General features: G+C 44.8%; 1 long non-coding RNA gene across 1 annotated transcript; it reads right to left on the bottom strand.

Moving 5' to 3' along the window:
* Nucleotides 1-488: 488 nt before the first annotated feature.
* Nucleotides 489-10,577, bottom strand: LOC128086127 (uncharacterized). Its single transcript, XR_008209248.1, has 3 exons — nucleotides 10,505-10,577; nucleotides 3,080-3,196; nucleotides 489-2,585 (listed from the first exon to the last, which is right to left on the bottom strand). It is a non-coding gene; the product is annotated as an uncharacterized LOC128086127 (long non-coding RNA).
* Between the last annotated feature and the right edge of the window lie 898 nt (nucleotides 10,578-11,475).

The raw sequence follows: 11,475 nt of genomic DNA, 5'->3' as shown, positions 1-11,475 counted from the left end.
GTGGGACTCTGCTTGACACAGTTTTGCCATTTTCAGGTGAAAATAACACCTGTCCCAGGTGGGTAGATCTCAGCAAGCCTTACCTCCCTGCAGGCTGTAAATAGCCCATGAAACCTGCTGCTTCCCAGCAAGCAGATGGGTACCATCAAATTTAGCATCTCTAAATAGAATAGAACTTCTGTTGCTTGCTTCTTAGAATTTATCAGACTCTTGAGGAAGCAAATATGTATATGAGGGCTAAGGAGATCCCCATGGCTGACAGAGGTGTGGTGACACACCTGGGGCTGAAAAGGATGAAAGTTCCTCAAAAGAGAGTACTGAAGTTGGGCATAATACTAAAATGCGGTGTCAAGGAGTAGAGATGGCATGTATTGATGCACCTCCTCCAGCTTGAAATAATAATTCAAGTGAAATATAGTTCAATTGGAATTATGTAATCAGATCCAAATAATAGCACTGCAGTGTTCATTCCAAATTCCCAGCAGCAACAAAATCTCCGTGCAGATAGTTTGTGCTGGTCCTCATCCTGAACAGTCCTTGCAGAGTTAATTTAGGGCTGACTCTGGGTCAAAGTGACAAAAAACAACAGTGCACGAGGCAAGAAGCATATACCATATGCAATCCCAGACAGCATATTTTCAGTAGACACTGAAGTATGCGCACCTGTACCTACTCTTTGTCATTTAGCATGCATTGTTTTAGCTAGTGATGTGATGGAATTTGATTGTTTGCGATTTACATAATTACAGCACTCATGGTATTCCCATTGTTCAAAGTGTCTCCTTGTGGGAGAGATTATTCTAGTGAATGACACAATTTGTTCTTCTGTGACAAGTCTTGGTTTAAAAAAGAAATGCTAAATATAGTGTAGCTGACGGATCTTAAACAACGTGTCACTGACACTTGCTGTAGTGGAAGGAATCATACGTGAGCCAGAGAGATTCCCTGTTTTGGAATATGTAGTGTACATATATATGTAGTATATGATACATTGCAGCAGGAGTACACAGCACAGATGTAGAGATGAAGTAATGCGTTTAACAAATGACAGAACTTGTAAACTATTTGTGAAACAGGTGGGAAAAGACAAAACTGCAGGCAGTTAGCCCTAAGTGGCATACTTCAGTTAAAAATCCATGGTATGTACTATCTCTGTTGGGCTGCAATACACTGTCTCAAAGGAATGGTGAACTATAACTCCAAAGTGTCTTAGAAGGAAACATCTACCCACAAGATCAGACTCATAGTTTGTACAGTTATGTATCTCGGCTGCTGCCCTATCAGATAAGGGCATCATTTCATCAAAACCTCCGTAGCTTGCCTCTAATGCATCAATCTACCAGCTTAAATTATCACCTGCATTTCCCAGATCTAATATCTTTGGAGAAAATGAGTTTCACTTGCTCATAAAATGCCATGTAAATTAGAAAGAGAATTAATAAGGTGCATTTCCTCCCTTTTCCCCATCAGGTCTCAGGTAGCACTACACACTGTTCAGAAGTTTTGTTTAGACAAGCATCTTTGATACCACAGATGTATGAAGATTAGAGAAACTTGTTGGAACACGTTAGACTTTGATCCTTGACAGTGCAGAGAGCACATATTATTTCAAGCTTCCTGAGTTTGAAAGAGAGTAAGGGAGAAGCCACGTGGGAATGCTTTTGCCAGCCTTCCAGCAGCCTGTGCTCCACACCAGAAGAGCAGAGAGCAGAATGACAGTCAGGACACTCTGTCCTTCCTGCCAGCAAGGTCACATGTGGCTTTTTCCATTAAAGGAAAGGTCCATGAGGTTCACTCATTCATATTCATAGCTTCACCTGAGAAATTTAGCACATGGGAACCCCACAACCACAGCACTGCCCTGCCTTCATGCCCTGCCAACTTGGTTGGCATTGCTTACCCTTCTTTGACATGTGTTCATTCATTCAGTTGTTCAGATTGGGGTGTGATCTGGAAGTGAATGAATGAACATGTTTGACTTACCAAGGGGGAACAACAGTATTTGCCACCATTTCTCTTTCTGAGGAAGGTTTTTATCTGGGAGAAACTTTCATATTTCAGTTCATGAGTTTGTACACTTGATGAGAAACAAACTTACATCTCCACCTTCCCAGCTGACATAAGTGCCACTGCCACTTCTCTGACAAAAGAGGAAACTGATGATAACTGACACACTGTATCCGCAGAGCAGATCTGACAAGGAAAACGTTACCCAGATCGAAGCCTCAGTGACACCTGAAGGAAATGATTGGCCACCCATAGACTTCAGTATCTCTAATGATACAGGAGAAGAAAAATACCAAGTTGCCCCAGTGTGTTAGAGACAGATACTGGGGGATGAAGATAAGCAAGACACCATTAATTTGCACTGTGCTTTTACCACCCTCAATTGCAAGGGTCCATGTTCTCATCTGCTTATTCCTCCTGCTCCTTTTAGACTCCTGCCCTTCGCAGGAGGCACCCAGGAAGCCTCTGTTACTTTGACAGACTCCTTCACAGTTCCTCTCTTCCATCTTTTCCTGCCCAGGCTGCTTTAAATGCTCATGTAGTTATTTTCATCTTGGCAGCCAGCAGCACACGTGGTCCTCAGTGTAAGGAAGCAGAGAGGTGGTTTGAACTTAAACTGAGCTGACAGCATCAATGGCTTGGCCAGAAAGATGAAGGTAAGAAGAAAACCAGCACAAACAGTGCTTCCCAGGGACTTCCTGCTGCTGTGATGAGTTGTGGCCCCTGCCCATTGCTCCAGACACCAACATCTGTTCTGTGCCAACCTGTGAACTGTGAGCCCCAGGGGGTTCTGACATTTCTGGTCTGGAGCAAAAACTGGGATTGCTGATGCTATTGCTACCACATTACTCGAGTCTAATTAGACAAACAAGCTGTTAAAACAGCACCATCTACCTACAAAATGTTTTCAACCAATAAGAGATCAAAATCTCAAATCATAGGGAATCAGTAGGCAATCTCCTGAGATCAAAATGGTAACATGTATGGTGCACAATTGTCCTGTGACAAGCCCTGGATAGGTCACAGGTCTCTTGTCACCATGGTCCTGGCAGAAGTATTGGGTTGAGGAAACATTCCCTTCAGGGAGCTTCCCCCTGGCTCTCCTGTTTGAGTGCTCTCTGGTCTGTGGGAGGTGAGACATAACAGGGAAGCAACCAGGGAGCTTCCCACTGCACGAGTTGAGATCCCACTGAAACAAAATCATGGTGTCATTTTCCATCCCACCAGATGAGAACTGATGCATGACATTGGCATTTGGATGTGGTCTGGTCTAGTAGAAAAAGGCAGGAAAACAGAACTCACATCCAAGACAGCTGCTGTAACCAGCTTAAACAGGAAAAATAAGTCCACATGAGTGCAGCACTCTTATACTGAAGCAGTTTTTGACTTCTCAAAGGAAAAAAAACACAACACACCATTAGTTGTGTTGTTTCCTTTCAGTCTTCATTGTGGTTTGGGGTTTCCTTTGCATTTGAATATTTTCCACTTAGGCTGACAATGGAACAACCCACTGTGGCCTTTTCTTACCAGTCAACTCCCAAGCCAGTCAGCCAGGCCATGCATCACATTAGGGCAGCACTGCTGTGGTGGCAATCAATGTACTGTCCTCTTCCTGCACTAAGGCCATGCCACACAGCAGTATAGAGCTAATTAAAGCCTTGCAGGTCTACAGCATCCCCCATATCACACACTGGTGGGACTGGGAAGGGAATATCTAAATGCCCCTGAGCACATCAGGAGAATAGGAGCAGGGACAGTGAGGTGGGTGGGGGAGAAGGGGGAGGGTGGTCAACACTTGGACATTTCCCTGGAGGAGGCCTTGTCCCGGAGCAGAGTGGGGAGCTGAGGACACCCTGCCCAAGTGGCTTGGAATCACCCCCAGTGCAGCCTCAGGAGAGCATACAGCTGTCATGCAGCATCTTATTAGCCACAGCCTGAAAGAGAGGTAAGGCTACCTTGGCAGGAAATGCACTTTTCCTCTCCCTCCACCTCTCTATTTTAATGATTTCATTCCCAGGGCAAGAGATGGCAGGTGGCTTCACACTTCATACGGTAAACTCATGCATCTATGCACAAAACTAATACCCTGACAGATTTGGAACTCTGGATGTACTTTTTAGCTCCCTGTATGGCTGAGTCTATGCTTTGCTCTCACAAAGCACAGCACTCCGGCTTTAACACCTTCTCCATCCATCCCTCAGTACAAACCCAGAGGTCATTTGCTTTGCATAGTGATTTTTGTTTGATCGAATAGCTTTGCTGGGAGATGGGTGTCCTGCCAGCAGGGATGTCTAGACCACTGGAACAGGTGAGCTTTCTCAGCACTTTGCAGGGCAGCTCCCAAGGAAGGAGCAAAGAAGCAGAGCTAAACTAATTGGCTACCAACTAAGAGAGAGTAAACATCTTCAGGCCCTCACTACCCTCTTTGGGTTTCCTTGCCTGTAAACTACAGAGGACAGAGAGAAGTCAAATTATCCATCATGCAATTTCCTGATTTGGGAATATCAGATATACTCTTACTTGATGTTGTTTTAATATTACTTCTACATAGAGATATTTGTGCAGGGACTTTTAGATCCACTGAAAGCATTTGGAAACTGCAGCGAATTGTTTCCAAGCAAAACTATAAAATATTTATAGGAGTGACAACAAATCAAAACCCTCCATTATTTAGCCAGCTTATGGAGAAGGAAGGGATAGGATGTGGGTACAGGCTCAGAGGAGAGTTGCTGTAAACCAATGAGAAAGGAATCAGATCCATGTTCAAAAGGCCGAACAGATGGGAATACAGTTTGTACAAACTTTATGTGAGCATAAGGCAGGGATGAGTGTGGGAAAGGGAGAAGAATATCCAGGAGAAGCATTAACTGATATGCTATCCTGCCTTGACTTTAAAGTGAGTTATGAGCCCTAATGAACAATCACACCAGTCTTCACAAATGACAGCCACAAATGCCATCCTCCAGAGATGATATCTTGTTCAGCCTGAAATAACCCTTCACTGCAAAAGCACACGCATACACAGAACAAACAAAACAGGGAAATGCAGTCTCAGCCAGCAGGAAATCCTCAGACGCATCAAGGGAAGCTGACTGCACCAGGGAGACATTTCATACGTTATATCACTGAATTCAAAGGCAAAATATAATCCAAAGGTTGCACATGACAAGGAAAAGCAAGCAACATCCTTCTGATAAGCACTCCCAGGTGAGGGTATCTGCACGCATGATGGCACAGAACCACATTTGATTTCCACCTCATCTGTTTCATAACCAGGAAATATCTGACTTTCCTTTTTCCTTGATGCTTTGGGGAAGTCACATCTTACCACACAAATTTACCAAGTGCAACATGAGCAAGTGGGTTTGCAAAGCCCATGGGGAATCCATTGTCGGGGACATACCCGTGATACACATCCCTCCAGGCACAGCATTGCCTCCTCTTGCACACTGCTCTCACTGCATTGACCAAGAAGACAACAACCTGAGAGCCTCACATCCTCAGCTCTCCTGGCCTGGACATTCTCAAGACACCCAAAGGCAGCAGGAGAACAACAGTTTACAGCTCATTCTCACAGTGCAGCTGTCATCCTGCCCATGTTCTGCTCTTGTAACTCTAGGTTTGTGGGCAGGTTCGCCTCATCTCCTGGGCTGTCTTCTGCAGCTCGTTTCCATTTCAGTAAGTCTTGTCATATGTTTCTGTTCGTTCCCTTTTGCACATGGGAAAGCATTTTCCCAGTGGATCCCATGACCTGACAGGTACTGCTGCTGCTGCTCAGGTGGCTGCACAAACAGCATGACAGAAGCATTTTCTGGACAGTAATCAAAGCAATAAGAAACAGCTCTTGAGACAAAGATGTCCAAGAGCACGGAGATCAGGGAAAAGCATGCAGGTTTCTTCTCACACCTTTTCTTCGTAGATTTTACTCACATCCAACTGTTTTTTGTTTGTTTGTTTGTTTTTAAACCTTCTGACACCATCTTAAATAATGCAGCCAAGTGTCAGTGTCTTGAGCAGGTGCTGTAACGAGCTGCAGCAGAGCATGCTCCCAGCACACAAGGAGGGGCCTTGAGGTGTTGCTAAGTTTTAGGATCAGGAAAGGAAGGAAGGAGATGGCTGACCCCCATGAGACTTGAGGTTGTGCTAGTGAGGGCAGGTGGAGGGAAGGGATTGTCCCACTGGGGCAAGGAGAGACAGCACAGAGCTTGGAGTGAAGCCGGTGACCTTCTCCATCTTTAGTGCTAGACAAGTTAGTCATCAGGTCCTACAATAGCAATATGATGACGTAAGTTCACCAGAAAAAAACAGTCTCAAAACTGAACAATGAAAAAGCAAAGCACTGGAAGGCAGACAAAAGACAAGATGTCCTTTCTTGATCTTCATGTAGCCACCTGAAAACATCCAAAAGAGACCACTTCAGTTAACCCCCTAGGCATTTTTCTGCTGTCTGTGGGAACTCTTAATAAAAATTTTCTTGAAGGCATGAAGCATGGAGGAAGAATTAGTCCAATCTAGTGATGACACATGGTGTAGATATATGTGCTGCGCAAAATGATCATTTCTCAAATTCTTGGTGTAAATCAGTCCCTGGGGAGAGGACAGATGATAGCGCCCTTTCTGATCAATTGCTCACAGCAGCTCGTCCTCAGATCACCTCCGAGGATGACTGGGAGAGGAGAAAAGGATCTTGTCCTGCTTTGTGCAGGAAACTGAAAGCCGAGCATTGCTTGTGAACATGTTTTTGCCTTTCGGAGGAAACACTTCCAAGCCAAATGCTTTGCATTTCTTCAACACAATTAAAGGAAAAGGAAGAGGCAGGCTTAGCTCTATGAAAATAGGCAGCAGATGTTGGAGGAGAAGAATGGGAAAGGTTGTCCTCTAGAGCAAAGGGGAGAGAATAGTCCAGAGTGAGTGAGCACAGCTGGAAAGGGCCACAGGCCCCCAACTGTTCTGTCCAAATCTGCAGCCACACGTGTGGAGGGGGACAGGTTACAAGTACCAAACGTAGAAAGTGAGAAACAATCTCTAAGCACCAGGAATGTAAGAGAATCACACAAAGGTGAAGCCACCTAATTCCTAGAAGAGACTGTCTGCTTCCAGACCCCTTCTTACTGTTACAGCACTCATCTTCTGCTTGGATTGGGAGGAATTAGCTTTGTTTATTCTTGAGTATCATTTTGGCTGCAGGCATGCCAGATATTCTGTGCAAGGGTAGGAAATGGCAGGCCTTGACCTACACATCTCTCAGTCTAACTGCATAATATAGAGGACAGGAGATGAAATATCTCACAGATTCACACAGCCAGGCAGCACTGCAGCTGGTCATGGAAGGCAGGGCTCTGGAGTTGCTTGCAAGTCCATATACTCCCAAATATGTCACCCTGCTCAGGCGTTCTGAAGCACGGCTCCATGTGATAGAGACAACACCGACAGAGAATGCGTTCTTGTGTCCAAGAGCAGAGCGGGTCACACCAATTTATAAAGAAAAACAACAGCAAACATGGCCCATTCACTGGATAAACAACTACTAGCAGAGAGCACCTGCCTTGGGGTTAGGTGGAGAAACTCCACAGAAATTTATAAACTTGGTTGAAATGTTTCTTTGTCATTCCTTCTCAGTAATGACAGGCAGAAGTGGCACTTGTCTTGTACAGCTAAAGCACAAAATCCCCTCGAATTCACAGTAAGATACAACAAGTTCTCATTACTGAGTTTTTACACACTTGCGTACCTATGTAGCAGCCCTCACTGGGGTTTTGTTGACAATCTCCAAGAGCCAGGCATGCAGCAATTTGGGTTGAGTGCAACAAGGAACATACAGAAGAAGGTATTCCCACTGTGCTATCATTATCCTATTAGTGAGTGACCTGCAATGGCTACACTTTTGCAAACCATTGTTCACTTAAAAGAATAAGAAAGAAAGAAAGAAGGAAAGAAACTGCTTCTCTGCAAGCAACGTTTAACCATAGACAAGAAGAGATTAATGAGCACCCTCTGTTAAAACCTGAGCAGGAATCACACATCACAGAAAACACTTAATCTCAAATTGGAGCCAGGAGAAATTTTATGTTTTAACAAAGACAAAAAGAGACAAGGAGTTAAACATCTTTTCAGTCTTACTGGGATGACTTCATTTCTACATAGATGAGTACAACCCACAGACCCCAGCACCTCCTCACTCCTACTCCAACATCTTTTAAACTCCACATTTTCACACAAGCATCTGCAGCCACCTCTCTTTAGTTATTAAGCTAAGAATATGTGTCAGCAAAACATTTTCTAACATTAGTCTTCAAGATTTGTTTGATACACATGAAGGCAGCTCTGGTTTTCAACTCTGCACTTCCAGGAAATCTGGCAGGAAAAATTTGTGTAGTGTTTTGTTTAACAGAAGATTGGAATGCATCGTGAAACCTACAGGACGGGCTGCCCTGATCTCTGAGATGCTTACGGGAGGTGGATGCAGCCCCCCAGGCCAGCTGGCTTTGTCAGCAGCAAATCTCAAATCCATGCCTACATGAATGGTTTCATAGCATGAATGAGATCATCATAGTGCAGCCCCATAACAACGTATGGGGCTGAGATATACACTACCTGGCTACAGCCCCTCTGCAGCCATCAGCAGCTGCAAGCAGCCCCTGCTGCAATCTGAGTGACACCAGCTGTGTCCCCATCTCACATTCTCTCCTCCTGGTGCAGATGGTGCCCTTTTACCTCCAGTACAGAGCATACTGATCCTTGTCAGCATCAGAGCACAGGTGGATTCCTCAAGGGCTACATGCCCAGAGGATTACCCAGTCTATATCTTGAATTCCTGACATTTCTGGAGGACAAGAGATAAGTCTTTTTAACTAGGAAAGCAGAAACATTTTTTTATTTTTCAGAGAGAAGTTAGATTTTACAAGCCTTCTCTCTAGCAATCATTCATTTGGATCTCAGCACCATCCTGTGTCACCATGATTTGTGACAAGCCTGTGAGTTATGCAAGTGAACGACCGTACTTCTGAGCCCAGAAAAAAAATCAGCTACAAAGCAGAAAAACCCTTGCAGCCTTAACAAAGAGCAAGCGTCTTTCCTCTGTGATGTAGATTAATGTAGTGGGTATAGAGAGAGATCAAAAAAATGGTAAAGGTATAGGGAAACTTCTATAGAAAGACATTGAAGAAACAGAAACTGTCTGTTTTACAAAGAAAATGAGTAAGAAGGATGTGCTGCAAGTGTATGAAGCATGAACAGGCTAGCAACGGTAAGTCCTTAATGCTTTCTCCTAGAAAAAAAAATACATTCACTGAAGTTGGTGCTCAGAATATGCAAAACCTTGGAAAAATACAATTTTTACACAGTGCACAGTGTGTGAAACTCAGCAGTACCTAACTCAGGAACTCAGTGGGACCCAGTGAGGGAGAGCAAGGAACATCCTGAGCACCCGACATGCAGCGCCAGGCAGGCTTCTGCCTTCCCCTGGAAAAGAAGCAGCACTGAATTCGTGCAGCTCCTGTGCTGAGCATACACCCAAGAGAAGCAGCCAAACCACACAGCCAACCTCCTGTCTGGTATGGTTCCTGTAGCAGGTTCTAGGATCTCTGAGCCAATAGCTCTGTTCGAGTTCTCCTATCATTCATCCCTGATGGTAGTGACTGCATTAATTCCTGCTTAACTTCAGCTTTTAGAAAAATCAACTAGATACAATTTGATTTTTGTGTCTGAAAGCTCCAAAGCTTCACACAGGCTATTCACAATGTGTTCTGTTCAATTAGATGAACCCTAGTTTAATATTATACTTCTGCTACTCATCATGTCAGGAAAAAAACGTGTTATTAACAACTGATGCTATTTGACACAAGTAATAGCTTTGGTAGTTGTCTGTCTTTGTCAGTGATGACAACTAGCAATTCCATCTCCACATTAATTATAACAGTGACTTCTCACAGAAGGCAAGCCAGTGAAGAATGTTTCCATAGGCACAGAACTGGTTCTGTAGCTGTTTTCCTGGTCTTTTAGGGGCAGGATAGAAACAGTTTTGAATGCAATCAGATCATCATATATATCACTAATCAGCTTAGCAACGTTTCAGTGGGTTACTGAAAATCCAGTATTTCGTGGGTTGAACATTTCACTTCCACAGACAAGTCTCTACAAGAGCTGTCACCACTGAATAGTGATGATGTCACACCAGATTATGCAGGTCTAGGCCTCCTGCCCCAGACTTCTTACTGGCTTCATACTTATTTACATCTCTCTGTGCCTGATACCTCACATTCTCACACAAGTTTTTTAATTCCTTGGAAACACGTGGGAGAAGACTCAACTCCTCGCTGTGGTGACTGCAAAAGGCCCCACAACACCTTCACAACATGGAGATGTTTAACACTGTAACATAAGGGGAAACACAACAAGTGACAGCAGAGTAGGAGAGTTCCAGGCTATAGTAAGCAACGATAAGCTCAACTGCAGCAACCACAAAGGCAGAAACACAAAGGAAAGAAAAGCTTCTTACCTTCAGAAGGTCTCAGGTGCACAGGGATCTCCAGTAAGATTCCCTCACCTCCACTGCCAACCCTGCAATGAGGTCTGGGAAGGGGTGGATCCTGGCTCCAGCCCTTCTGGTCATTCAGATGCAGTGCTTGCAGCTGACTCCCCTGGGTGGCCCTGCCTTCCCACCAGGTGCTCAATCACTGCTTCAAGCCATGACTTCGCATTTCCACTACAAGATGGTGCAGCTGAGGCCTCTTGGGCTGCCGTGAGTTGTATTGTAGTGAGGTGGAGGTCAGCCTCTTCTCCCAAGTAACAGTAATAGGACAAGTGGGATCTTAAGTTGCATCACGGGCGGTTCAGTTTGGATACCAAGAAAAACTTTTTCTCAGAGAGTTGTAAGGCACTGGAAGGCAGACTTTTTCAGGGAAATTTCCCAAATCCGCTCCCATCTTGAAGCTCTCAGTCACTGGCAGGGCTGTCAGATTTCTCTGCTCTTCAGCAAGAGAAAACATCTCTGGGCCCTGAGCCATCTCAGCACAGCTCTGAAGCTCCAGTTCTCACAGTATCCACGCCTGCCTCCTCGCTGCCAGCCTGATGCTGCCGGATGGCCATTCAAATGCTGGGCACGTGGGGGCTGGCGCTGGGGAGCGGGCTGTGGGTGGCCACCTGCTGTGACAGGTCACTTCACCTGCTCTACCCCAAAACGATGAACTCAGCTCTCCATTCAGTCCAGCTGCTGTCCAATTTTGGAGGCAGGGAAAGAGCTGCTTCTGCTGATTTTGTCTGCCTTGCCAAAGCGAATTTCATGCATGAAAATGTGAGATAGGTTTCTCTCCAGCACTTAGGGATAATCAGCCAAGACTGATTAAATGAAAGTATGAAAAATAAAACCACTCAGGGATTGCTATCTTTTGAAGGCAATGCATTCAGTTATCAGGTGTGCTTTGATGACGCTGTTCCAGCAGTGCGTGTCTTATTTCTTCTGGTGCTCAG

The sequence above is a fragment of the Tympanuchus pallidicinctus genome, unplaced genomic scaffold (assembly GCF_026119805.1).
Source record: "Tympanuchus pallidicinctus isolate F22 unplaced genomic scaffold, pur_lepc_1.0 scaffold3, whole genome shotgun sequence".
Taxonomy (NCBI): Eukaryota; Metazoa; Chordata; class Aves; order Galliformes; family Phasianidae; genus Tympanuchus; species Tympanuchus pallidicinctus.
The sequence above is the reverse complement of the archived record's forward strand: the minus strand, read 5'-3'. Positions and strand labels throughout refer to the sequence as shown.